Genomic DNA, 26,128 nt, shown 5'->3' with positions numbered 1-26,128 from the left:
TAAGGGGCCAACTCTTGGTTTCAGCTCAGGGTTCTCCTGATCTCAGGGTTTTGAGATTGAGCCCAGCGTGGGGAGGGCTCTACGCTCAGCACAGAATCTGCTGGGCCCTCTCCCTCCCACTCTGCCCCTCTCCCCTCTCTCTCTCAAGTAAATAAAGTCCTTTTTCTAAATAAATAAATAGGACAAAGTCTGAGATTCACATGGTAGTCTCCATTTTTATGTCTGTAGGTTTTCAGGTATCATGTAGTCCTCTGGGCCCATTGTTCACGACAGGAGCCTGCCCCCTTCCCCGCCCCAGGGGGGCCAAAGCAGAGAGGCATTGCAGCAGGCTCCCTGTCTCCACTAGGCCCTTTCCTTACCCCTTTCTCAACCTGGCCAAACTCACCCTTAATAATCCTTTGTGTGGGAGATTCAATTGTGGTCATGTGCAGAAAAGCCTACACCAGGAAAACAGGAATAAAAGCAACCTCCTCCTTCCCTATCCCCCAGGTTCTTGTGGCCATTTAAACTTGTTAAATTCAATAAAATTTAAAATTCTGTTCGTCATTTGCACTAGGCACACTTCAACACGCTCCACAGGCACGGGTGCCTAGAGACTGCCACATCCAACAGCACAGGCATAGAAAGTTCTATTGGACAGCACTGTCTCCAAGGGCATAGCTAAGGAGGGGAATAACAGTTCCCTCACCACTCGGAGCGACAACCAAGGAGAGAGGGAAGACAGAGGAGGATCCACTAGTTACAAGTTCTCAGAGTGCTTGCTTAGTCCCACCAAATCCACCCCCTTCCCTCTCCCATAGGTTCCACCATTTCTCCTCCTCAAATCTTTCCATATTCTGAGCCCTGGGGAGGATAGGAGCAGCAATGTGTGAGAAATTTTGAAGGCAACTTTTTAAAAAACAAAAACAGCAAATAGCTCTTATATCCAGCTCACTAGGGTAGCTTCCACATGGAAGTTGCTCCCGTAATCTCTAGACGTTCAGCAGGGGCACATCTACTCAGTTATAACTGTAATCATTGTACGTTAACAACATTATTCTATATATAATTAATATATTATATTTTTATATGTTACAATTGTTTTTGTCATACAATCATCACACTGGTTGGAATTGGGAATTCACATTCACGCCACCACAAGTAAGAGCTGTGGTAGTTCAGTTTCAAAGCTTTAAAAGAATAGTTTTGGGGGGTAGTTTGGGTTTCTTTTTTTTTTAATATGTATTTATTTACTCATGAGAGACACAGACTGAGAGACAGAGAGAGGCAGAGACACAGGCCGAGGGAGAAGCAGGCTCCTCTCAGGAAGCCCGATGCGGGACTCGATCCAGGATCCCAGGATCACGCCCTGAGCCTAAGGCAGGCACCCAACTGCTGAGCCACCCAGGTGTCCCAAAAGAATAGTTTTAATATTGATGAAAACTGATCTTCTGCTACTTTTACATAAAAATCTGATTGGCAACCATCCCACAAATATTACAATATGAAGAGAATGATAACCGATAGTAACGAAGCCATTTTGTGCTTCATGTGGGAAAAACACAACCCCTTCATTTCCAACACACATGGGTGGAGCTGAGGAGACTGCCCTTAGTAGACATGGTTACATTCCCCAATATTCAGAAAACACAAAGATTCTAACTCTCTCATCCCTTTGAACTTAGACGTGGCCATGTAATTACTTGTGACCAACAGAATGAGGGCAGAAGTCAATATATCACTTCCCGGCAAAATCATTAATTGGCAGTTCTTGACTCCATGCCTGTCCTCTTGCTTTGATGAACCCTGAAATACTGTGGTGGCAGGTCACAGCTTAAGATGGTGAAATTGCCATCTCTGCAGGAGATGTAGAATGGAACAGAATTTCCCACCCACTTATGTACCAATCCACACTGGGCATCAAGGGTGATCAAGAAATAAACCCTTCTTATTTCAGCCACTGATATTTGGAATTATTTTTATTGCAAGCACAACTAGCCTATCCTGACTAGTACCCCAAACCAGAACCTACATAGTCTCTCTGCTGGCAAAGCAAGCCGTGTCTGTTACTTAGAGATATGAAACCAGATTTTTTCGTGTGTTTGTGAGTTAGACACCTTTTGAAATACCACTTATGACTTCTTTTAGGGATTTCCTGAGAGTGGGTCTCTAGTAAAACTCCATGATGGTGTATCACGGATTTCATCATATACAAACACATCATACCTCATGTGCCCGGACCTGTCCCTTCAGTACTGTTTTGAAATGTTACCCTTGCCCTCTGACACCATTGTTCTGTATTATCAGGGAATCCTTCCCTGACACTTCTTCCCTCCTGTGCTCACTGGGGCAGACCTCTGTGACAGCACAACATAATGCACTGTTGCTACCCAGATACAAGAAAGAGAATTCCTGGGAGGGAGGAATCCTGTTGACTCAACTCCATTTCCCTGGGGTGTGGCACATTATCTGAGAGTAGATAACTGCTAACCATTTGCCTGGAGAATGAATTGATGTATTTACAGGTGTGGTCATACTCTCTTTAGTCCCTCTCTATCTCTATCCCCCTCCTCCAGCACCATCTCAAATAAATACACAACCTTGTAAAAATAATGTTTTATAGACACAGCTTTGGGGCCAAGCCCGTGAGCGACCCTCATGCCACTGAAGTTGTATTACATTGTGGTTACGCTCACCACCTCTGAAGCTGTCGGCTTGGATTCAAATTCTAGTTCTGCTACTTACCAGCATCATGATCCTGGGCAAGTTGCTGAACTTAGCCAGGGCTCAGTTCTTCCCTTGGCTCTGGTGGTCTACGCCAGTCCTTCACATCCCCTCCTCAGGTCCTGACCTCAGGCTGCTTGGACTCTAGCCTGGAACCCTCACCTTCCCTCCCTCTCTGTCTGCTTCATTCCAGTGCCCTCTATCCCTGGGTCAGGCACTGTCTGCTGGCCCAGCCCTGACTTCTCAGCTTCCTTCCACTTGTCCACCCACACCCTGTTTCTGGCCCAGGGCTGGTCCTCGATCCTGATTCTGATGAGAACTAGAAGAGACTCTCTCAGGGCCATGGTTCTGAGGAAGAAACAATACAAGTTCTTCCCCCCAAAACTGAAGACTAGAGGAGCCAGAGAGGGATGCTCACCTGCTTGAAGACTACAGAAACCAGGGGCACCTGGCTAGCTCAGTTTGTGGAGCATGCGGCTCTTAATCCCAGAGTTGAGAGTTTGAGCCCCATGTTGGGTGTAGAGATTGATTAAAAATAAATCTTAGGGGTGCCTGGGTGGTTCCGTTGGGTTAAACATCTGCCTTCAGCTCAGGTCATGATCCCAGGGTCCTGAGATCAAGCCTGTGTCAGGTTCCCTCCTTCTCCCCACTCCCTCTGCTTCTCCTCCTGCTTATGTGTGCTGTCTCTCTCTCAAATGAATAAATAAAGTCCTTTTTTTTTTAAAGATTTTATTTATTTATTCATGAGAGACACAGAGAGAGAGGAAGAGACACAGGCAGAGGGAGAAGCAGGCTCCCTGCAGGGAGCTCGATGTGGGACTTGATCCCAGGACCCCAGGATCACGCCCTGAGTCAAAGGCAGATGCTTAGCCACTGAGCCACCCAGGTGCTCCAATAAATAAAATCTTTAAAAAAATTAATAAAAAAATAAAATCTTAAAGGAAAAAAAAGACTGTAGAAACCAGCTTCTCAGAGCTGAGGCTGCCCGTAGCTATGTCTCAGGCTTCCTCCTTCCCACATCAACTGATTGTATCAGCAAAATATCTACTAACAGGGAGAAATACTTTTTCTTAATTTTGAAAATTTCATAGCAAAAAGCTCTGGGGGTTGACCCAAGTGTTAGAAAACACTGATTTTAAAACTTGCTTTCAGGCAGCCTGGGTGGCTCAGCGGTTTAGCGCCACTTTCAGCCCAGGGCGTGATCCTGGGGTCCTGGGATCGAGTCCCACATCGGGCTCCCTGCATGGAGCCTGCTTCTCCCTCTGCCTGTGTCTGTGTCTCTCATGAATAAATAAATTTTTTTAAATAAATAATAAAACTTGCTTTTACCAAAAAAGATGTGGTATATACACATTATTATATAATACACAATATTATTCACCCATGAGAAAGGAAGATACATAGATAGCCCTTGGGCACGTTATGCTAGATAAGTCAGAAAAAGACAACTACTGTTTTATATCACTTATATGTGAAATCTAAAAAAGTTAAACCTATAAAAAGCAGTAAAATGGTGGGTGGCCAGGGATTTGGGGGTGTGGATGAGAGGGATGGTGTTTAAGGATACAAACTTAAGGGACACCTGGGGGGCTCAGTGGTTTAGTGCCTGCCTTTGGCCTAGGGCATCATCCTGGAGTCCCAGGATCGAGTCCCATATCAGGCTACCGGCATGGAGCCTGGTTCTTCCTCTGCCTATGTCTCCACCTCTCTCTCCTCTCTCTCTCTCTCTCTCTCTCTCTCTGTGTGTGTGTGTGTGTGTGTGTCTCATGAATAAATAAATAAAATCTTTAAAAAAAAGAGAATGTTTAAAAATTATTCAAAAAAAGATACAAACTTATAACGAATACTAAAAAAGTCATAGGATCTAATGCACAGTATAACGAATGTAGACAATAATGTTGTAGTATGAGGATGTAATATGATAAATGTCACTATATGAGCAATCATATTATAAAATATAAATGTATCAAAGTAACAAGCTGTACATCTTAAAATTATACAATGTTACACATCAAATTTATTTAATTTTAAAAACTTGCTTCCATCAATTAAATAGTGGTTTAGTATCATGAATTCTTGGTGCAATGGGAGGTCATTGAAGTGTATGAGCCGATGGGGGTCGGGGGGTTGGAAAAAAGAAAAAAAAGCAGTGTAAGAGCTGAGATCAGAACTAATCCAATCTGCATTTTCAAAATACAATTTGCATTTTTTTTTTACCAGATAGCAAATAAAATGCTGGAGTCCAGAGCAGGGAAACCAGTTAGGAAGCCACTGCAGGGATCGAGGCATAGGAAGGTCATAAGCTGAACTTAGGCGATGACAGCAGATTCAAGAGATGTTTTGGATGTAGAATTAACAAGACTTGCTGATGGATTCGATTAGGTAAGGAAAGGACTCCTGGGTTTCTGGCTAGAACCTCGGGAAAGAACCTTTTGCTATAATGGAAGGATTAGCAAAGACAGAATCTTTGGACAGACCTGCTAGTGTTCTAGCAAGCACGCAGCAAAAGAAGGAAACACAAGTGGAACCACCAGGTGCAAACTGCAAGAACAGTCACCACGTGTGCATTTACCGCTAGAAGACACACTGCTTCCAGAGACTATGCTCTGTAGTCCAGACTCTCATCAACCATACCTGAGGGTTCCCACTGCCCACATCCTTGCCAATGCTTGCTATTATCCACCTTTTAATTTTTGCCAGTTGGATGAATATAATGCGGCAACTTGTTTAAATTTGCGGTTCTCTGATTACTGATAAGTTTCAGCGTCTGTTCATACGTATTTTTGTTAGGTTTTCTAGTATACCCTTGTGAAAATAGCCTACTCATATCTTTTGACCATTTCTCTGTTGGGTTTCTTATCTTCCTCACATTGATTTTCAGTAGGTCATTATATATTCTTTATATTAATTCTTTGTGGCTTTTAAATATTGAAAATATCTTTTCCTAGTCTATCGTCTGTCAGTCAAATGTATCTATGACCTTTCTACAATTTCTATGGCAAACAATAGGAACTTTGGATAAAATGACATTCTTGTTTTTTTTTTGTTTTTTTTTTGTTTGTTTGTTTTTTAAGTAGAATGGAGAAATGTGAAGGCCTTCAGCTTTCATAATTATAAAACCATTTCTTCATCAAACCATGGGACACAATAAGAGGAGAACCTGAAAATAAATAAATTTGAAGTTCTCATTCCCAAAGAACTAAATTGGTGATTAAGGAATGCTTTGGGGGATGCCTAGGTTGCTCAGCAGTTGAGCATCTGCCTTCAGCTCAGGGCTTGATCCTGGGGTCCTGGGATCAAGTCCCAAATCGGGCTCCCTGCGTGGAGCCTGCTTCTCCCTCTGCCTATGTCTCTGCATCCCTCTCTCTCTGTGTCTCTCATGAATAAAGAAAATCTTAAAAAAAAAAAAAAAAAAGGAATGCTTTTGGTATATTCTATTAATAAGCTGAAGCCATTTTTTATTGACCCCACCTTGTTCCACAAAGGATCTGAGGAAGCTTACAAGAAAACAAGCAATAAAATATAAATAACCAAAAAATCAGAAACAAGGAAAACACACAGCAGAGTAGAAGGTCAAGACCAGGAGGAAACTAAGAATGCAGATATGTAGGCCACAGGGTTCGATAAAGTTATTAATGTTAAGCAAAAATTTGGCTCTGAGCTTCTTGGCAACCAGAGGGAAAAGGGAAAGGGGATACAATCAGGCACAGTCAACAATATTCTTTGTTGATAAGAAAACATACAAGTTCCTCAGGGGAAGATAAGCTTTTCCTGGCCCTGAGTTCTAAAAGAATTTCTCAGGTGGGCTTCATGTTGGAGACAGTCTCTGTGGCTAAAGCAAAGTGTCTCATTTCTTGTAGCATTTTTGGAGAAGCTAATGGCCACCAAAGTATATTCTCGAACTTGGAAAGCAATTCTATCTCTCATCTGCCAGTTAAATGTGAAAAGGAGGAAATGAAGAGGAGAGAAAGAGACCAAAGAAAAGTCCATCCAAGCTTGTAGCATTTGAGACTTCGATTTAGGATAACAGTCAAACCAAAAACATCTGGAAGAAATAATGACATATTAGTTAAGATAATACTAGTTACTCAAATAAAAAGCCCTGAAAATCTCAGTGGCTTAACACTGAATTTGGGTAATTTGGGAATGCAAGTTTCTTTCTTTCTCTCTCTCTCTTTCTGTCTCTTTCTTCTTTCTTTCTTTCTTTCTTTCTTTCTTTCTTTCTTTCTTTCTTTCTTCTTTCTCCTTTTCTTCCTTTTTTTTTTTTTCTTTTTTTGGTAGGCTTCAAGACCAACATGGGGCTTGAATTCACAACCTTGAGATCAAGAGTTATGGTGTACAGACTGAGCCAGTCAGGCAGCCCTAGAAGTTTGTTTCTTATTCATGTAAAGCCAAAATGAGAACCAGGTTTCTTCCATCTTGAGTCCCCACCATATTCAACATATGGGAAAAGAACAAAAAGCAGCATTCATGGGAAGTTTTTATGGGCCAAGCCCAGTGGCAACAACACATCACTTCTGCTCACATTCCACTGGCTGGAACTTAGAGTACTCTCAACCACAAATTATCAGTTGTGTCTTTCCAATATTTCCTCATAAATAATTTTCTATACCAAGGTTCAGCAAATTATAGCCTACAGGCTAAGTCTATCTCATTGCCTGTTTTCACATGGTTCACAAGATAAGATAATTTTTCCATCTGCTTCATGGCTGAAAAAAAATCAAAAGAGGAATAATAGTTTGTAACATTTAAAAATTACATAAAATTCAAGTTTTGGTCTCCATAAATAAAGTTTTATTGGGTTGAATAGTTACCACAGAGACCATATAACTGGCAAAACTGAAATATTTTCTATCTGACCCTTTACTGAAAAGCTTTGCCAACCTCTGCTTTAAACTAGTAAGGATTGATAGGAGTTGAACAACAAGTACTTTTAGGCAATGACCTGAATCACAAATATTCCTTGAAGTGAATCTGTAAGCATTAACAATCAAATGAACTGATGGTAAAATTGATATCTTTGGGAAACAATGGGGAGTCTGGAAAGATCCTGGCCATTCTATATGCAGAATTGGACCAAGAAGAACCTGCAGGCAAAGCCAGGATTTTTCCTAAGAGGTATTTCTGGATCCATACCAGCTCAAAAACAAAATGAATTAGCCATTTTCACATGACAAGAAAAGAAACATTGCTTATTTGAAAATTTGTTTTCCAAACTTATCAAATAAGAAAGTATTTCTTCAATAGAATTATGAGATGTTACACGAGCATGGTTTGGTTTTTAAATAATTTAAATAAATTTTAAATAACTGATCATTTTATTACAGAAAGGATACTGTTTGTTGAGCATTGTAAATACCTTAATCCTAATGGTGAGAAGGTAGAGGATAAAGATGAGTGGCTGAGAATCATATTTCATAGAATTATCTATCAAGAAGTTTATAAGTAGTTTCCTGATGATTCCATTAGCATAGCCTTCCTTGTTTCTTGATAATCCTAGAGTCAGATCAGAAACAAAAGTGAGGGACGCCTGAGTGGCTCAGTGGTTGAGTGTCTGCCTTTGGCTCAGGGCGCGATCCGGGGGTCCTGGGATGGAGTCCCCCTGGGGTTCCCTCAAGGAGCCTGCTTCTCCCTCTGCCTATGCCTCTGCCTCTCTCTGTGTATCTGTCATAAATAAATAAAATGTTTTTTTTAAGTAAAAAAATAAAGAAAATAGATTCACATGGAATATATGCTGCTTGTACATACACAAGACCAGTTTAAGCATTTAAGAAAGAATAAAATATACCAACATATCAAAATAAGCTTTTAAAAGATCCCAGAGGGATTAATGTCAATAGGCATCGCCTACTGAGCACCATGGTGACATAAAGCTTAAGCCTCAGGACAAAGTTTGTCTTTTAGCCACTGTGACTGTAATCATCAAGAACAAACAGAACTCCCAGTCCAGGGACCGAAGCTCCCAGGATGCCCAAAACTTGGGAACGATCTGAGAGGTAACTGTACCAGGATCCAATATCAAACTCTCCTATATAAGAGGAAACTGAGCACAGACTGGGTAAGAGACTTGTCTAGGCGATACAGCCAGCGAGTGGCAGCACTGGCATTAGAATCCAGCCAACCCATTTCCCATCCTGTGCTTCTTCCTGTATACTACAATCATCCTCCTAGGCACTGGCTCTCTGGAGCCATCAGTTTGCAAGCAAGGTTCAAGTAGTTTCCTTCTAAGGTAGATAAAATCATGGGGCAGCTTGGTGGCTCAGTTGGTTAAGTACCTGACTCTTGATCTCAGCTCAGGTCTTTTTTTTTTTAAATAAAGTTTTTCTTAACTTATTTTTTATTTATTTATGATAGTCACACAGAGAGAGAGAGAGGAAGAGACACAGGCAGAGGGAGGAGCAGGCTCCATGCACCGGGAGCCTGACGTGGGATTCGATCCCGGGTCTCCAGGATCGCACCCTGGGCCAAAGGCAGGCACCAAAACGCTACACCACCCAGGGATCCCCTCAGCTCAGGTCTTGATCTCAGTGTCCTGAGTTCTTTCTGGCCCTGCCTTGGGCTCCATGCTGGGCATGGAGCCTAATTAAGGAAAATATAAAATAAAATAGGATAGGCAAATTCAAATTTGAGTCCCATACCATACTTACTGCATGAACGTCTCCCAGTGAGACCCATAAAGAAATGACCTGTCAGCTCTGTGGGGCCCCTCAAAGATCCCACAATGCCTTTTTGTAAGAGCTGAGTTTACTTTGACTCTTTGGCATAAGGCTCAGATATCTTTCACCTTTCCCTTCACACCACATTGGTGAGCCATGGTTCTTTCCTTCCCTCCTTGCCTCCTACCTCTTTACTCTCTGGCATCTGCTCTGCAAATCATTCTTCTGTGGTATGTTGGGATGGTTAATGCCAACAAGCACACAACTGCTCAACTGCTAGAAAACAGTCCTGGGCAGCCAGACCCACTACTTTTACCTGAATATTCCAAATTTCTGTGTGAAAATCCATGATGTGTTTGCAGATTTATTCCTATTAACACAATGATTTTACTAACTAAAACCATGATGAAATTTTGTCAATTTTTAAAGCTTTTTAGCTTTTTTTTTTCTTTAATTCTAAAACATCACAGCTTACTTTAAAAAAAAAAAGGCAGATATCTGGATGTTTGGGAGCATATATAAGTCATCAAGAGAGTGGTTTGGTTTTTATTTTTCACAGAGGTCTCTGAAGTTAGAGTTTTGTATGAGTTACAGATACAAGGGACCATGAAGATCATACAGCCTTACCCTTCTTTTTTTTTTTTTCTTTAAGATTTTATTTATTTATTTATTTATGAGAGACACAGAGAGAAAGGCAGAGACACAGGCAGAAGGAGAAGCAGGTTCCTCAGAGGGAGCCTGATGTGGGACTCGATCTGGGGCCCCGGGATCACGCCCTGAGTCAAAGGCAGACACTCAACTGCTGAGCCACCCAAGCATCCCAGTCCTACCCTTCTTTAAAAAAGGGAGGGGGGGCTAAGAGCTCACACTCTGGAATTTGATGGCCGGGGTTCAAATCCTGACTCTATCATCTTCCATTCTATGAAGTCGATCAAGCAGACTGTCTTCTATGCAGCTTGGTATTCTCTATGAAACTGGATAATAATGAGATTTACCTCATGAGTTTCGTGAAGATTCAATAAAATAAATAAATAAACAAACAAACAAATATATATATATATATAAATATATTTGGAAGGAACACTCAGAAAGAACCTATCTTTTAGTAAATGCTTGATAAATACTAGATGTTTTAAAATATGGATTCAGAAGTTAAGGCCAGGGAGGTTATGTGACTTACTGGGTAAAGGGAGCACTAATTCCTGATCTTACTACTTTACACCAGTGATTTGACTTTGCCATCCTCTTTCTTAGAAATGTTTGATCTAGTAAACATTTCCATCCACTACAAACATTAGCCTAGCGAGAAGCATTGCTTAAATTAAAGCAATGGCTGAGGCAAATGCAAGCACTTTTTAATTATTATTCTTCTGAGTGCTTTTATTTGTTCCCCCAAACTAATAACCTCTGTAGAGATAAACAAAGATCACCCACATGAGAACAGGAATTCTTGACAGCAAGAGAGTCTGTGGGCGGCCACACCGCCTGCAACTAGTGAGACTCCAAACAAAGGCAGGCGCAGGCGGAGGAGTGGAAAAGCTTTCTGGTGGCAAAAGGGGAAGAAGGCCCCATGAGAGGTTGTTGGGGTGGAGGAGCAAGACAGGAGCTGACTAGAAGAGGGGTGTCCTATGTCATCGTGAGGAGGAGCCTATGGGCTTTTCCCTCTCCTTCCCAGGTCTAGGGCAAGGAAGGAGAGAAGCTGTCATTCCAGTCCTGACCCTCCCTGTCTGTTTGGGGCCCACAGGCTGCAGAGGTGGTGGGTGGTTTTCCCCCATCTCTTGTCAGCAAGTACTTTTATCAAGAATAAAAAAAGAGAGACTTCTGCAGGTACAGATGCAGCTTGCATAGTGTTTTCTCATTGAAGGCACTTCTGTGATATTGCCCACGTTTTCATAACTCGTTTATGGTGAGTTCACTGCTGTTTCCATTAGTTGTTACTCTCACTGCCCTATGAAAAGTGTGATTAGTACTAACCGGAGAACAGAGGTGATCACAGAAACCAATCTTCCTACAAGCCTTTACTTTTATGAAATGACACAGATTTAGCTAGACTTATCAACTTCTAGAAATGTAAACATTTACATTTGTATCTCTTCTGTATGTAGGACTAAGTCTAAAAAGTCCAATTTGAATGTTACAAATGATCAAATGAAGCTAAACAGTTCTTCTAGAATGAATTTGAGACAGAACGTAATTCCATTATCACCAACCAGAGCTATGTGCGTTGGTTTAATAATAATTTTTTTAAATCCTAGGCCAACTCACACACTAAAGAAACTCCCAAATGTTTTAATTTGGGGATGGAAGGGAAAGGGACTATAAGCTTACCCAACTTTTGATAATTTAAAAGAGGACTTTAAAACCTTTTGTAGGCAAATGCCCAAAGATGTATGAACCAAGGTATCTGTTACAATGTCATTTATATAGAATGTATAAAGTAGACAATAATTTAAATACTCAATAAGGGGAGGACAGAGTAAATATACTATGGCATATCACCATTGTGGAGTATTATACAACCATCAACTCTGAGGTTTAGGCATATATTCACCATGTAAAAATGTTATATTAATAAGAAAAAGCAATTAAAGAGTAGTTTGTTATGGCACCATTTTGATAAAAAATTAAGTGAAAGTCATATTTCATATGCATAGGAATACATAAAAAGGGAAAGTTTGGAAGAACACACATCAAAAAAATGATAGTGTTTATTTCTGGGTAATAGAACTACAGGTTGATTAGTTGTTCTTTTTTATATTTTCTTCATGCCATACCTAACCTTCTGCAGCATACTTCATATACCAGATAAGTGAGAAATTGCTTCTTTTCCTTCTGTCTCTGGGGAAACAGAGTTACCAGCTAAAATCAGAAGCAGAAGTAAAACCAAAACACAAAGGTTCAGGATTTCAATTCCCATCATTAAAGCTCATTAATTCAATAAATATCTATTATGCAGCTAAAACTTAAGGAGCATAAGGATAAGCCATGAACGGATCCTATTCTCAGAGACCACAGTTACTAAGAGAATAAGGAATCTACTTGAATTAAAAAGGAGATAATGCCACAGAAAGGTATGTATAAAGGAAAGGTTTCTTTTTACTCAGGGAGTTAATGAAGTGTTATTAAATAATAAAAAAAAAACACTACACAAAAGAGGTTTGATATTGGAAAGTTTAATGTGTATGGTTATATGATGTGCGTTACCTCAGAAAAATGAACTCTATATAGTTCTAAGAAAAAAATTCAAGTTTCAAAATAATATGTGTGTTTAATTAACACATATACCTCATATCCCAAAATGTTAAAATAGTCATTTCTAGATAGGGAATTACAGGTGGGTTTTTTTCATAATCATTTTGCTATCTATCATGTCCTGTTTCATCACAACAAACTGAAAGGATGTATTGCAATCGACAAAAGAGGAAACCTTGCCCAGGGTGACCAAATAAAAGCTTGCATCATACCATCATTAGCACAGATTATGAAGGAACTAATGCTGACATGTGATAGATTATGACCAGGATATGGGACTTGCCATCTTTGCTGATATACGGGCTCTGACTTTTTCCCTCTGACAACTTTGAATGAGTGGTACAAAAATATCATCTCTACTCAGGTGTGACTTTCAGAAAACTAAGTAGATGCCTACATACTGAAAAAAGGACCAAAATAACCAGAACTCGTAAGTGTGTTTGTGATTATATGATCACGAATAATCAACAGGACTTCACAAAGAACAGGTTGTGTCTTGGTAATATATAGTCATCTTCTTACACAGGAAAGAAGGTAAATCACATAACTTAAATTGATGAAAACCTAGCTTGGCTTTAGGAAGGCTTTAGATCCTGTCCTATAAGACATGGGGAAAATAGAAACAGGAGCAGACAACTCCTCACCAGCTAACTACAGCCCGACTGGGAAGCAGCAGCTAAAGCACCGGAATTTAGAAGATCACAAATAGTGTGAACATCAAACTGAACAACAAAGAGATGCCAAAAAGGGTGTCCGGATGGGCAAACAACAGGTTAAGATGAAACAGTATAAATAACCAGGGACAAAATCCAGAATTAAACTTGGTAAGCAAAATGTGCCCCAAACACACCTCGATTGTGGGAGATAAAGAATTAGAAATGGTTTGGGTGGAAAGCTGCCTTACCAATAGCCATTGCGCCAGCAGTTAGGACAGTGTTCTGACATGGATAGGGAATCAGGGCTGCCACATACAAAGGCACGTGGTACACGCCCATGTGAGCATTTACCACCACCCCCTTGTTATCATTTGTTGGCAAGTCTTGCTTTCCCTTTTTCTCTTTGCTGTATTCCCAGCACCTAGCAGAGCCTGACAAGGAGAGCCTTTCAATAAATCCTTAAGGACAAGTGAGATCATCCTCCCATCTTCCTCAAGATCCCCGAATAAAGCACTAAGCTCCTTCTTGGAGCTCTATATTTAAAGAGCAATTTTCTGACCATTCAGGAGAGAACTTAGAAATGCTGGGAGGGGGATGCCTGGGCGGCTCAGCGGTTGAGCATCTGCCTTTGGCTCAGGGCGTGGTCCCCAAGTCCTGGGATCAAGTCCCCCATCGGGCTCCCTGCATGGAGCCTGCTTCTCCCTCTGCCTGTGTCTCTGCCTCTCTCTGTCTCTCACGAATAAATAAAGAAAATCTTTAAAAAAAGAAAAAACAGAAATGCTGGGAGGTCAGTAAATGAGAATAGGATTATCAGTTTACAGAACAGGATTCTTCAATTTATGTCAGAGAAAGCCAGAGTGTATGAGTTACAATGCTGAAATTCTGAAGAAATCTGACATAAAGGAGACACCTTTTTCTACTAAAAATCTCCCAAAAAGGAAGAGTGAGAAGCCCAGATTAGGTAAATAAACCACTATATATTGTAACAAAGACTAACAACAACAGCAACAATGACAAAATTGAAATACATCTTACTAAATGCTCTCACAAAAGAGCTGGCTCCTCAGCTCCAGTGATGAAGGTTTATATGTGAGACCTGATGAATTAAGGAGCTGACCTCTCAAAAGCAAGCCCCTTCCAGAGCTAGAGCCTCACAATTTCATGATAAATATGAATAATCAGACATCATCAGAAGCTTTGCATAAAAATACAAAACAATTTTATTTTTATGATATTTTATGTTGACTGCATCATAGAAGCCCATATCAGGAGAATATAAAATATATTTATATCACATGTGGATATATAGGAAGTAGATATCTGGAAAAATCCCATACTTATCTCTTCATGTATATTTGCAGATCTTTCTATGTTTTAAAAATTAGCTGCTCAAAAAAAATAAATAAATAAAAAATAAAAAAATAAAAATTAGCTGCTCATTTTTTAATTCAGAATGTTCTCAATAAAACCTGATGCTGAATATAACTATTTCAGCTTCCAAATGCATGACCTTTGTACCTAATGTATCCACTATACACAGTAATATATGGTTGTGGTGAGAAATCGTGAGAAAACAACCCAATTCTTGTTAACTCATCTGATGTATTTATTGAATATTATATTATGCTATTCTTTGGCCAGTGTTTTTATTTGCAATACATAACTGTTCTAATAAGCCATTTGTCACCATGAAGAAGCTTTGGGTTTCTTTTCCTTTCCAAATAGCAATGAAAGGGTCCCCCAAACCTACTGATTTAGCACCCAATTTAAATAAGCCCAGAGACCCTCTCAGTTTTCACATTGAGTAGAACAAGGTCAGATTGGGCATCTTCCAAATGTAAAGGCCTAATTGGACTAATTCTTTCATGATAATAATGTATATTTAAGATAGCCACTAAAAATTGTCAATGCTAATTTAGTAGATCAATTCCATTAAACGCTTTGAACTTTTCACCACTTGCTAATCTCATTAAAGCTGCTGTTTTTGTTGAAAATCTGAAGCTATAACTTAATATCAAATTACAACAATTCCAGCCAGACCTAAGAAATATTTCTTTATATGTGAAATATAGCCTTCAAGGATCTTAAGTTGTGTTCAATTATAAGAGGCTCGCCATAAAATTTCCTGCAACCAAAATGCAGAGAGAGCCCATGAGTCTACTGGCAGTTGGCATTAGTGTAAGAAGCGTGCGGCAGTGTTTCTATTTCAGAAATACATGTTTCTTGTGTCTGAGGCAAAGCTTTAACACCTGGGATTATTGATTACAGACCAACCTTCCTATAACTACATGGTTCAGATTTTTATACCAAACACCATGTAATTTAGGTAATAGTTCAATTCAGATCGATCAAAATGTCAAGATTTTGCTCAACATTTTGATGAACAACTTAAGCAATAGAACTCAGGAATGTGAAAATAATAATTTGTCTGCGAATTAGCTAATGAGGAATTTGGGGAGAAGAGGCTCCACGCCACGACCACATAGCCAACCATGTGTAGCATTTGTTTGGAACTAGACTTCCAAGGCTATTTTTATTCCCTGTGATTTACCACCGGTATCCTCTGGGTGATAGTGGAGGAAACAGATGCTGGGAATCTCTCTCTGCTCAGTTCCTGAGAGGAGGATTCTGACTCACAGCCCTGCCAAGCTCCCTGCTTTGTACTCACATATGCCAAGGGGGGTGGAGTAAAACGTAAATGATGCCTGATTTCCAGTCTCCCACTGCCAGTTTCCTCAAAGTTTCCACTTACGCATTTGACTCCTTTACCAACTTCGTTTGAAGTTCCCATTCCAAAACCCTGAACGGCATGTTCCCAGGATACGTTTAATTTTTTTTTTTTGATTCATTCAGTGGGGATTTTCCAACTGAAATAAAAAATAAATTGAAACTGGTGAGTGGGCGTTCTTTTTTGGGGGGTGGGGGGGTTCTTTCACTGCTGACAGGGAGTACAGGGGGAAGATGCAGGGGGAGAAAGAAATGGTCAAACATCCCCTGCCAAGCTCTCAGCACACTTTCTTTTTCTTTTTTGTTTTCAGCACACTTTCTTGTGGAGCACCATCAAACCTTGCCAAAGTTTCCTGGACCCTGTTACGTATTGTGAACCGATTCGGACTCAAATAGGCCTGCATCTATTTGGAGGTCATATTTAAATTGTTAATAAAAAAAATTCATGTTTATTAAATTTCCACAAAGCTCAGAGCCTTATTCTTTCTTAATGCATCTCAGCTATCGAGAAATATAAGGGAGGAGGGGGGAGTCTATGCAGTTTAAATCCTTTTATAATGGATTTATAACAGAAGCACATTACAGATGGAGATTTCAGTTTCACAAGGCAACAGTTTCTATTAAAACTACTCTTTTATGGAGAAATTAAATTCACTGGCCAGTCTATGTTTTTACAAAGCTTTTTTAAAAAAAAAAAAAAACCTACTTTATTTTAAACAATAGGACCTATATAGGTGACTTTTACAATTTAATTTTATGTAAACCAATGGGGTTTCCTTATCAAGCACCACTGAATTCCCTAAATGTTTACTTATTAATCCTGTTCTTTAGTGTTTAATCATAGCCTAGAATAACTGACTTAGGCTATTTTTACATTAGGGAAACTTAGCAATTCTTATTGCATTTCAGATAAAATGAGTTTAAGCTGATGAATTAGGCCTCACAACCTAACCGCAACACCTTCTGTTGGTGTGTCTATGTGACACTGAGGAACCATGTCAATTTACTAATCTAATGGAAATCTATCCATTCTGGGGAGGGGGGTGCAGTTATTAGCACACAGATCAAGCAACCTCCTAAAGACCAAACTATTGCTTTTCCTTCAGAAAAACATCTAACCACACTCAAGTTTACCCCGATATGATTCTCTGTGGGAGACCCCACTGGTAGACTGGGCACAAAATTACTATTACCAAATAAATACTTCTTCCTAGCCACAAATAAATATATAAATATATATACATAATATATATGTGTATACACACACACACATATAGTACCAAATTAGTAACATTCTAATGGAAAATGAGGCAAATTGAGTAAGGAAAACCATGAAAAAAATTTGGTGAGAGGCCCCCACTGAGCAGAGAAACTTAAAATGCAAGAGGATTTTCCACTGGAAAATCCTCACAAACTGCTACACAACAAGCAGAAAGTCAACATAAAAAATTTTTTTAAATAAAAATTTTGACACATAAAATATCCATCCCCCCCAATAATACTTGCACATAAATTAAAGGAAAACCACACACACACACACACACACACACGAAAAATGTATATGATGCTGAACTCCTTTCAATACCTACAACAAATAACAGATACTTAACAGTTTATACTCTTGGGCTCTATGTATGTACAAAAACATCAAAATAACCAATTGATTTGACCAGACATTTGAGCAAAGAAAGTCAGTTAAACATCTGGGTGATCTTAAACTATTTGGCCACCTAGACAAAGAGATAAACGTACCACTTACATGCAAATGAAAAAAGACAGGTCAGCAATACACTTACGGTGACACAGACAGGAGGAGGGGTAAAGATTTTTTAATGAATACTTCAACTCTGGTATATGAATCACAAAACTAAAATCCCTCCAATCTATTCAAATACAGTTGCCTAATTTAAAAGTTCCAGTCTCAGCACCAAGAAGGGATAAAACATACTCTCATTTTAATGTATCCCTGATGCTGTCAAATAAGTGTAATATTGAAGATCAATTCCATAGCATCTCAAGGGTTAAGTCCTGTGTTGTGAATAATTTCAAAAAAGTATTCTAGTAAGGATCAGGCTTAGGCTAGTTCAGCAAGAGGAACGGTTCCATAATGAGGCTTGGCCTGGCCCAGTCCCAGTAGAATTAATTTTGTGCCGTAGAACACCTAGATAAATTAGTTTTGCTTTAAATATTGAGTCCTAAAAGAGTTAAAAGAGGGAGAATATCAATCAATAATTTTTAGATTAACTACTTTGTATATGACAAAACAAGATTAACTTTGGCATTATAACCCCTTCTTCTGGCATTTCAGATGAACCCCAAGTTTAAAATAAATAATTAGAGATTTAAAAACCAACCAAACATGTACATTTGTTTCTTGGTACAGAATACTAACTCATTGCCTGGTTCGTAAAAAGAAAAGATTACTTGTACATTTTGCAAAATTACAAATATGGTTCTTATCTTTAGTTATTAAAATAATCATGCTTTTAAAAAAATTTTTTTAAATAAAAAAAAAATAAAATAAAATAATCATGCCTGAAAATTAAGTCTTCCGAAAATATAAAGAAATATATTTTGTAGAGTTCTTTTAATGGAGACACTGAAGCAGTTGAGCTTTAAAATTAAGTGCAAAAATAATATCTCAGGTAACAATGTTAGATTGTTAAAATTATATTTTAATTGATTAATTTCCCCCAATGCCTACCCATTATTTCCCTTTATAAAATTGATTTCTATGGAAATATTTGTGCAGAACTAAAATCACGTCTACAGATGGCAACAAATTTAAGCTAAAACTCCCTTGTGTCTTAATGGCTTTTTCTGGTTAAATGCCTACCAAAAGGTAAGTATAAGATTTATTTCCACAGGAGATGAAATCAGGCTTTTAACCTGGCCAATTGCCCATATAAACAATCTTCAATGTTATTTGGTCATCATTTGGTAATTAAAATGGCAAATCACAACCATGCTGAATTTACATCCATGTGCCGAAAAGTTATTTAGCAGACAACTAGAGATAGAGGAAATGTCTCTTTAACAGATTCTTTTAAGAATACATCTACAGGAAGCATCCAGCTTTCAAACAGTCATAAAAAACAAGAAGCAGTTGAACAGTGGCACCCAGAGGTGAAAAGTATATTACTTCTAGAGATTTATATGGTTAACCGTCGTCTGGTTTCCAGCCATCCTTTTTGTCACTTCCAGATTCTTTACTAGTAATGGACCAGAAATCATTTTTTTCTTAGTTACATATCGAAATACCATATTTTAATGAAGAAAAATAAATGTCCTCGCTTTGAAAAAAGGACTCTACTTCTGGGTTACATTGCATATCAATTCCCACTCCCCTCAAAACAATAAGCAAACCCATGAACGCCAGGCAAAATACTTTCCAGAATGGAATATAAAGCCCACGCATCTACTTCTAGCCTAACCAACGTTATTAAGAAAAGCTATTTTTTTAAAAATAGTTCTGCTGACTACTACACAATTTCCACACACCCCATATTACATTTTTCCTAAGAACGTTTATTTGAACTACTGTATAGCCCTGTACTAAAATTATAACCCTGGGGAGATTTTAAGAATTTTCTATTGAACCCTCCCATTATCATGACAGCAGAAGATGGGAATGGAATGAATTCTAGTTGGGTGAGTATGAGCAAAGGAAATGAGAACTTTAAAAATAACAAAATCTATTTTGACTCAAATTAAAATGAACCTGCAATTTTTTTTTTTTTTTTAAATTAAAGAAGCTCCACACCCTTTCACCTGACAAGTAGCAGCTGCCTGAGCATTTGACTGGTGCTGAGTTCCTAAACTAACTGCAGGGGGAAAAAAAACAAAAAACAAAACACACACACACACAAAAACCAAAAAACCACCCTCCTCCTGAGTATAATCACCTTGGGAAGCCTCAAATAAACCTGAGTTTGTAGGGCCAGAGCAGGCCAGGTGTTTTTAAGAGCCTCAGAAGAAGACTCATTTCTGCCCTTGAGCTGAAGTGCACACGTGTACTTAGCAGAGAGGGCCTTCCTGGCTGGTGGAGCCTAACCCATCACGGATTTTTCATCCATTACTGTGTTCCCATTACCCTTTGTCAGATGTTTTCTTCAAGATTCCACTGCTCCTTTCTATTTTTTTTTTTAAGATTTTATTTATTTATTCATGAGAGACACAGAGAGAGAGAGGCAGAGACCCAGGCAGAGGGAGAAGCAGGCTCCACGCAGGGAGCCCGACGCGGGACTCGATCCAGGGTCCCCAGGATCGGGCCCTGGGCTGAAGGCGGCGCTTAACCGCGGCGCCACCCGGGCTGCCCTGCTCCTTTTTAATCACCTAAGAAGCAACACTGATGTGACAAGCTCCAGAATAGGGCTCAATGTTGCTGATCGGCAGCTTGGGCCCGATGATGAGAAATGGGCCCCCCCCCCGCCCCCACCGCCCTGCGTAAACTTGAAGGAGGCAGGGAGACCTTGCCGGAGTCATTACCCGCTACCCCGGACTGGAAAGAAGAGGTGTGGCCCTTTCTAGGCGAATATGAACAAGCTCAACGTAATCTCACAGAGCCTGCAGCATTTCACCTGGGAAGTGAAGGCACCTGCCAGCGCCGCTCGATAGACACAGCGCTCCCCGTCCCGCAGACTGTGCGCCCGGCGGAGCCCCCGAGCGAGCGCGGCTCCTGTGCACGCCCCAGGGCTGACACCAAGCTCCCCCTTGGTCTCGTCCTCCTTCTTGTCCCTTTCCCCCCTTCCCTACGGATAGCGGTGTTGCCGCCTACACTGATATTCTGCATTTAGGGGCAGCTTCTGCGTGGCTGCTGAGTTGCCAGCACGCACAGCGCCCGCGAGCAGGCTGCGAGCCGCAGCGGGGAACTGCCTGCCTGCCTGCCTGCCTGTCTGTCTGCCTGTCTGTCTGTCCGCGCCTCCGGCGGCCAGGCTGCGGGGCTCTCGGGCTCCGCACCAGCCCCGCGGTCGCCCCTGGGCGATGCCGTCTCTGCAGCAGCGCGAGGGGCAGCAGCTCCCAGCCCCGGAGCAGAGCGCGGGAAGCGGCTGCGCGCGGCTCGGCTGGGGCCCCGCAGCCCTGCTCCCGGGCCCGCGGCAGGTCTGCGCGCCATCTAGTGGCTCCCCTGGGTCTGGGCGCGCGGCATCCAGGGGAACCGGGGTCGTGCGACGTCCTGGGAGCAATCCTGAGAGCGTGATCATAAAAAAAATAATAATAAAAATAAAAATAATTAAAACAAAAATAATTAAAATAAAATAATATAAAATAATAAAATAAATAAAATACTCAAACGACAATGGAAGCAGTGGGGAAGGAGGCTTATCTAATAAAAGCAAAGGAAAAGAAGGAAAAATACATATATATACATTTGTAATATTATATATATATATATATTAGCTCAAATAACTCTTGCAGGAATTTCACCACCGCTTGTTCAAGTATGAGCTTTAAGTCTTTGAAATGTCAAATGTGCTTCGTTATGTATTATGAGGAGGAAAACATGAAAAGGTTATTTTGCTGAATTTTTTTTTACCATTTTTTTCTTTCCTATAATGTGCCAAACTGGATACTGTACGACTGCTTTCATTTTACTTTAAGGGGTTATGATTCAGTAAGGCAATCCGAATGGAACCGAAATCCTTATTTTTTTCCCTACCATCTAATAAATATATGTGTCTAAAAGATGCTGCTGACAAAAATACCCCACCAGCTACTGCTCCATACCCCACCAGCTACTGCTCCCTTCATCACCCCAACCCCATCTATTCCTGACATCTCCCAAAAGAGATGTTCTTGGCACACGCATATCTTCTGGATGAAAGGACTTCAAGTTTCTTCTTGGCCAAGTGATGTCTATTACTCGGTATAAGATCAAATTCAAAATACAGCTCCTGGAAAGCTATACCCCTGATGATCGGTGATCACTTCTTACTTTAAGGTTACCCGTCATGTCTTTATTCTTGTTATTGAAGTACAATTGCCATACGATGTTATATTAGCTTCAGGTGTGCAACACAGTGATTCAACAATTCTATACATCACACGGTGCTCACCACGGGAAGTGCAGTCACCATCTCTCACCTTGTTATTACAGTATTATTTACTGTAATCCCTATGCTGTGCTTTTTTTAATTTTTATTGAAATATAATTAACATACAAGGTTATATTAGCTTCAGGTGTACGACATCCAAACATGTCTCATTTAATGTTGCCACTTGTCTGTGATTTCCTGTGATCTGTATGACCTACAGCATCTACCACAGTCCAGGAGCTTCTTAAATGTTGAATATGTAGCTATGACATAAGATACATAAGATCTCTGTTAAGATCTATTAATAAAAATAAATAAATAAATAGATCTATTAATAAATACTCTGGTTATTTTACCCTTTTGGTTGGGTTATTGGAAATAAGTAACATTTATTGAGCCTTACTAAAGCAGGCCCTGTTAAGTACTCATAATTTTCTTATCAGACGCTCACAATAGCCTTATGAAATAAGTACTACTACCATCCTTATCGTGCGTGTGGTTCAGGAAAGCCAAGTCTGAAAGGTTAAGAAATTCACCCAGCTGACATGGGTAGCGAGAGATGGAGCAGGAACCTGATTTCAGTTTGTCTCCAGAGCCTGTACTCAAAACCACTGGGCTACACTCTACCTTCTATGTCGTTATTAAATATATGATACGCGCTTATCTTATTACTGGTTGCATTATATTTCAATGATTCGTGTTACACAAACTAAATAGTTATCATTTCATCCCATGTAAAACCAGTTCTTTTAGGTAGCTGCTAAAATTATTCAAGTTGTTCATATTTTTTACCATGTTTGTTCTTCAAAGAATGAGCTTACTATAATTAAAAGACTTGTACAGAGGAAGGAAAAGAAATTACTTTGCTGATCAAAGGACTGATGTAGGAAAATATGCAAGCTGACTGCATTTAGCTAAGATTGCAACAATGAAGTGGAAAAGCTAGGGGAAATGGGGGGATCTGGTAATAACTCTTTCTTTGTTTTTTCAGTTCACCTGACCTCTTCAAACATTCTAATTTAGAAATGCTCCTCACAGTCCTCAGGCTTGGCCTCATGAGTCAGCAAATCAGGAACCCCACAGGAGCCACCTATGGGGTTTCATTTCAAGAAAATTAGAAAGAGCTCCTAATCTCCTAAAATATTTAAAGATATTTAAAATTGAGTTCTTAGAGCATCTTGCCTTTGGCTTAACCAAAAAAGGGACAACACTGGTCATAATTACTCAAAACTGGAAATAACCTACATGTCCCTAGACAATAAAACAGATAAATAACATGCTAATTCATACAACGAAATACTCAGCATTGAAAATGATTGCACTAATGCCACACACACGCAACACAAAACGTCATTTTTATCAACATATTTTTTAAAGTCTGTTTTATTTTTTAAGTAAATTCTTCCCCCAATATGGGGCTCAAACTCACTACCCCAAGATCAAGAGTCACATGCTCTACCGACTGAGCCAGCCAGGACCCCCAACACAAAATATAATTTTGGGCAAAAGAAGCAAGACAGAATAATTCCACCCCCATAAAGTGCCCAAAAAGGCAACACTACACTATTGTTTAGGGATGCATAATTCAGATTGGGACACTATGGAGAAACCGTAAGGTAATAATGCCACTGAAACTGGATGAGTGGCTGCCTCTGAGAGGAAAGGGAAAAATAGGAAGGAAGACCATTTCTGGAGGTCTGGTGACTCTTCCTCAAACTCTACAGTCATGCTACGTTCACTTTTCTATTTCTATGTTATATTTCACAATAAAAAATGTAAAATAAGCACATCTTATGATCATTCCAAAGATGCATCAGGAAAAAGAACACATTAAGCTTTATGCATCATTTATGCAGATTGGCAAGGAGAGGAAAGAAGAGCCGGCATGAAGACTAAATTCTAGAAGAAGGCAGTGGTTGCATTGTGAGCTCAAGAAGCAGACAGATCTGGATTTGAACTAGAGGCCGGCTACTGGCCAACTGTGGGCCCTGGGCTGGTGTATAAGCCTTTCAGACCCTGCACACTCTCCACCTATGAAACAAAGATCATGGGAGGGCCTCCATCACAGGGTCATTTTGAAGCTCCCACAATGTACTGGTTTTCATTAATTGCCCAGTAAGTGTTTTTTTTTTTTTCCTTCTTTCTCAGAGATTGGGGGTAGACGGGGAAATCACCACAGGGAGTAGAAAAGGAGAAAACTCAGAGACTGCACTCACTATATTTCCTTTCCACTCATCAACCCCTCACTCCTCAACCCCAACAGCTTTGAGACTGCTCTAGTAAGAGTCACCAGGGACCTTCTTGGAACCCAACAAACATTTTTCTCAACATCAGGACACTGTTCCTGAGCTGTCCTCTTCTCATCAAATCTCTACCACTTGTCAGGCCCTTGTCTTCCAGCAGCCTCCTACCTGGTCTTCTCCATTGTGACCCCTCCCCAATCCTTTCCCTGCACTTTAGCCAGAGTGTTTATCCTAACGAGTAAATCTATCCACCTCTTCCCTAGAGCCTTTATATGAACTTCTATGAACCTTAGCTCTGGAGAATCTGGTCTGTCTGTCCATCTTCAGGATCATCTATTGCTATGCTAACCCACCCAAACTCCCTTGCACTTTCTTGCCTTTACTCCCCCTGTTCTCTCCACCTGGAAGACCTCACCCTCCCTCCTCACCCTTCACCATATCATCTGCCTCACTTATAAATCTTTGAAACTCAAGACAAGTCTCCTTTCCACCATCACATACCTTTTGTCATCAGCACAACTCCTGATCATTCTTAAGGACTGCACTATTTGTGTGATGGTCTATATCCTCTTTAGGCTGTACACTCCTCAAAGGTGGACATTGTTCTTACCTTTGTACCACCACGCATCACAGTGACCAACAAAATCCTGCTTAAGTGAATTAATGAATTGTGCGAATAATCATTGCTCACTTCATAGTGTGACAGGACTGCATTGTCATCTCTTCTACTGTAATCTCTTTCTACAAGGGAAGAAAGTAAATGTGTCATATCCTTGTTCCTTAGACTCTGTCTTTTAATATTTCTTGGTCTTGTCATAATTACTATATTTTCCACCTGATATTTAACTAATCAAAAACTTTACGAGTAAACTTACAAGTAAATTAAAGCTATTTGATCTTGTTCCACGTACTGTGGGTGTAAACGGATAGCCATAGGTTAAAATCCTGGCTCGACCAGTAACTAGCTGTAGACTTTAAATAAGTCATTCAATCCCAAGTTTGGTTTTCACTCTAAAATAAGGGTAAAAAAATCTACCCCCCTGGCTTTCTTGTGAGGCTAAAGGAACAAATGTACACAAAGCACTTATGCACATTGCCTAATACAAATAAGTATGCAGTAAGTATTATCTATTATTATTAATGCACAATTAAGACACTTGTGCACTTTGCAGACTTAATCATTCATTGAAGTGCTCCCTGTACTTTTCAAAACTGAGGGTCACATTGGTCTTAAGATAAAAGCCTTAATAACAAGAAAGATATTATATACATATATGTATATCAAATGAAAAACCCTAAAACGTGTGCTTGTATTATACATATATAATAAAACCTTATATATAAAATAAAATGTATGCTTATTTATATATATATGTACATATATATAAACAGTATTAATACCTTGCTTATTTTATAACTGAAAAAAAATGTGAACTCTGGTAGTTAAATGAAAAATAAACAGATTCCACTCAGTAAATGCTAGAATTTTCACAATGGAATCTACATCATTTATTAAATACACATTAATCATATATGTTATTCTGGTGAAATATGCTTTAAGTACATAACATGAAAAATCCAATACCACAAACTTAACCTTTGCAATTGCTATTTTCTGTGCTTAATATTGCAATTCAAATCTGGTTAAGTTTTAAGTGATGGTTTTGAAGAATGCAATTAAGAACGAAAAAATTAAAATGAAGGGAAACAAAAATTCATTAGCTACAACTGTATGAGGAGACTAGCACGGCTTTTGGAAATATGAAGACAAGACCTCTGGAATTTATTCCCGATCTTTATTTATATTACAGGGATATTATATACTTGTATTTAAAAATCATTACTCTAAAAGGGAAGAG

General features: G+C 39.6%; 1 long non-coding RNA gene across 1 annotated transcript in view; it reads right to left on the bottom strand.

Moving 5' to 3' along the window:
• Positions 1-4,751: 4,751 nt before the first annotated feature.
• Positions 4,752-26,128, bottom strand: part of LOC144304589 (uncharacterized) — a 32,166-nt gene continuing 10,789 nt past the window's right edge. The window contains exons 2-4 of the long non-coding RNA XR_013371529.1: positions 16,020-16,134; positions 8,063-8,199; positions 4,752-7,412 (exon numbers count right to left, since the gene is read on the bottom strand). This is a non-coding gene — a long non-coding RNA (uncharacterized LOC144304589). The remainder of the gene's footprint in view (positions 7,413-8,062; positions 8,200-16,019; positions 16,135-26,128) is intronic.

This window comes from Canis aureus, chromosome 34 (genome assembly GCF_053574225.1).
Source record: "Canis aureus isolate CA01 chromosome 34, VMU_Caureus_v.1.0, whole genome shotgun sequence".
NCBI lineage: Eukaryota > Metazoa > Chordata > Mammalia > Carnivora > Canidae > Canis > Canis aureus.
Note: the sequence above shows the minus strand (reverse complement) of the source record. Positions and strands in the feature narration are given on the sequence as shown.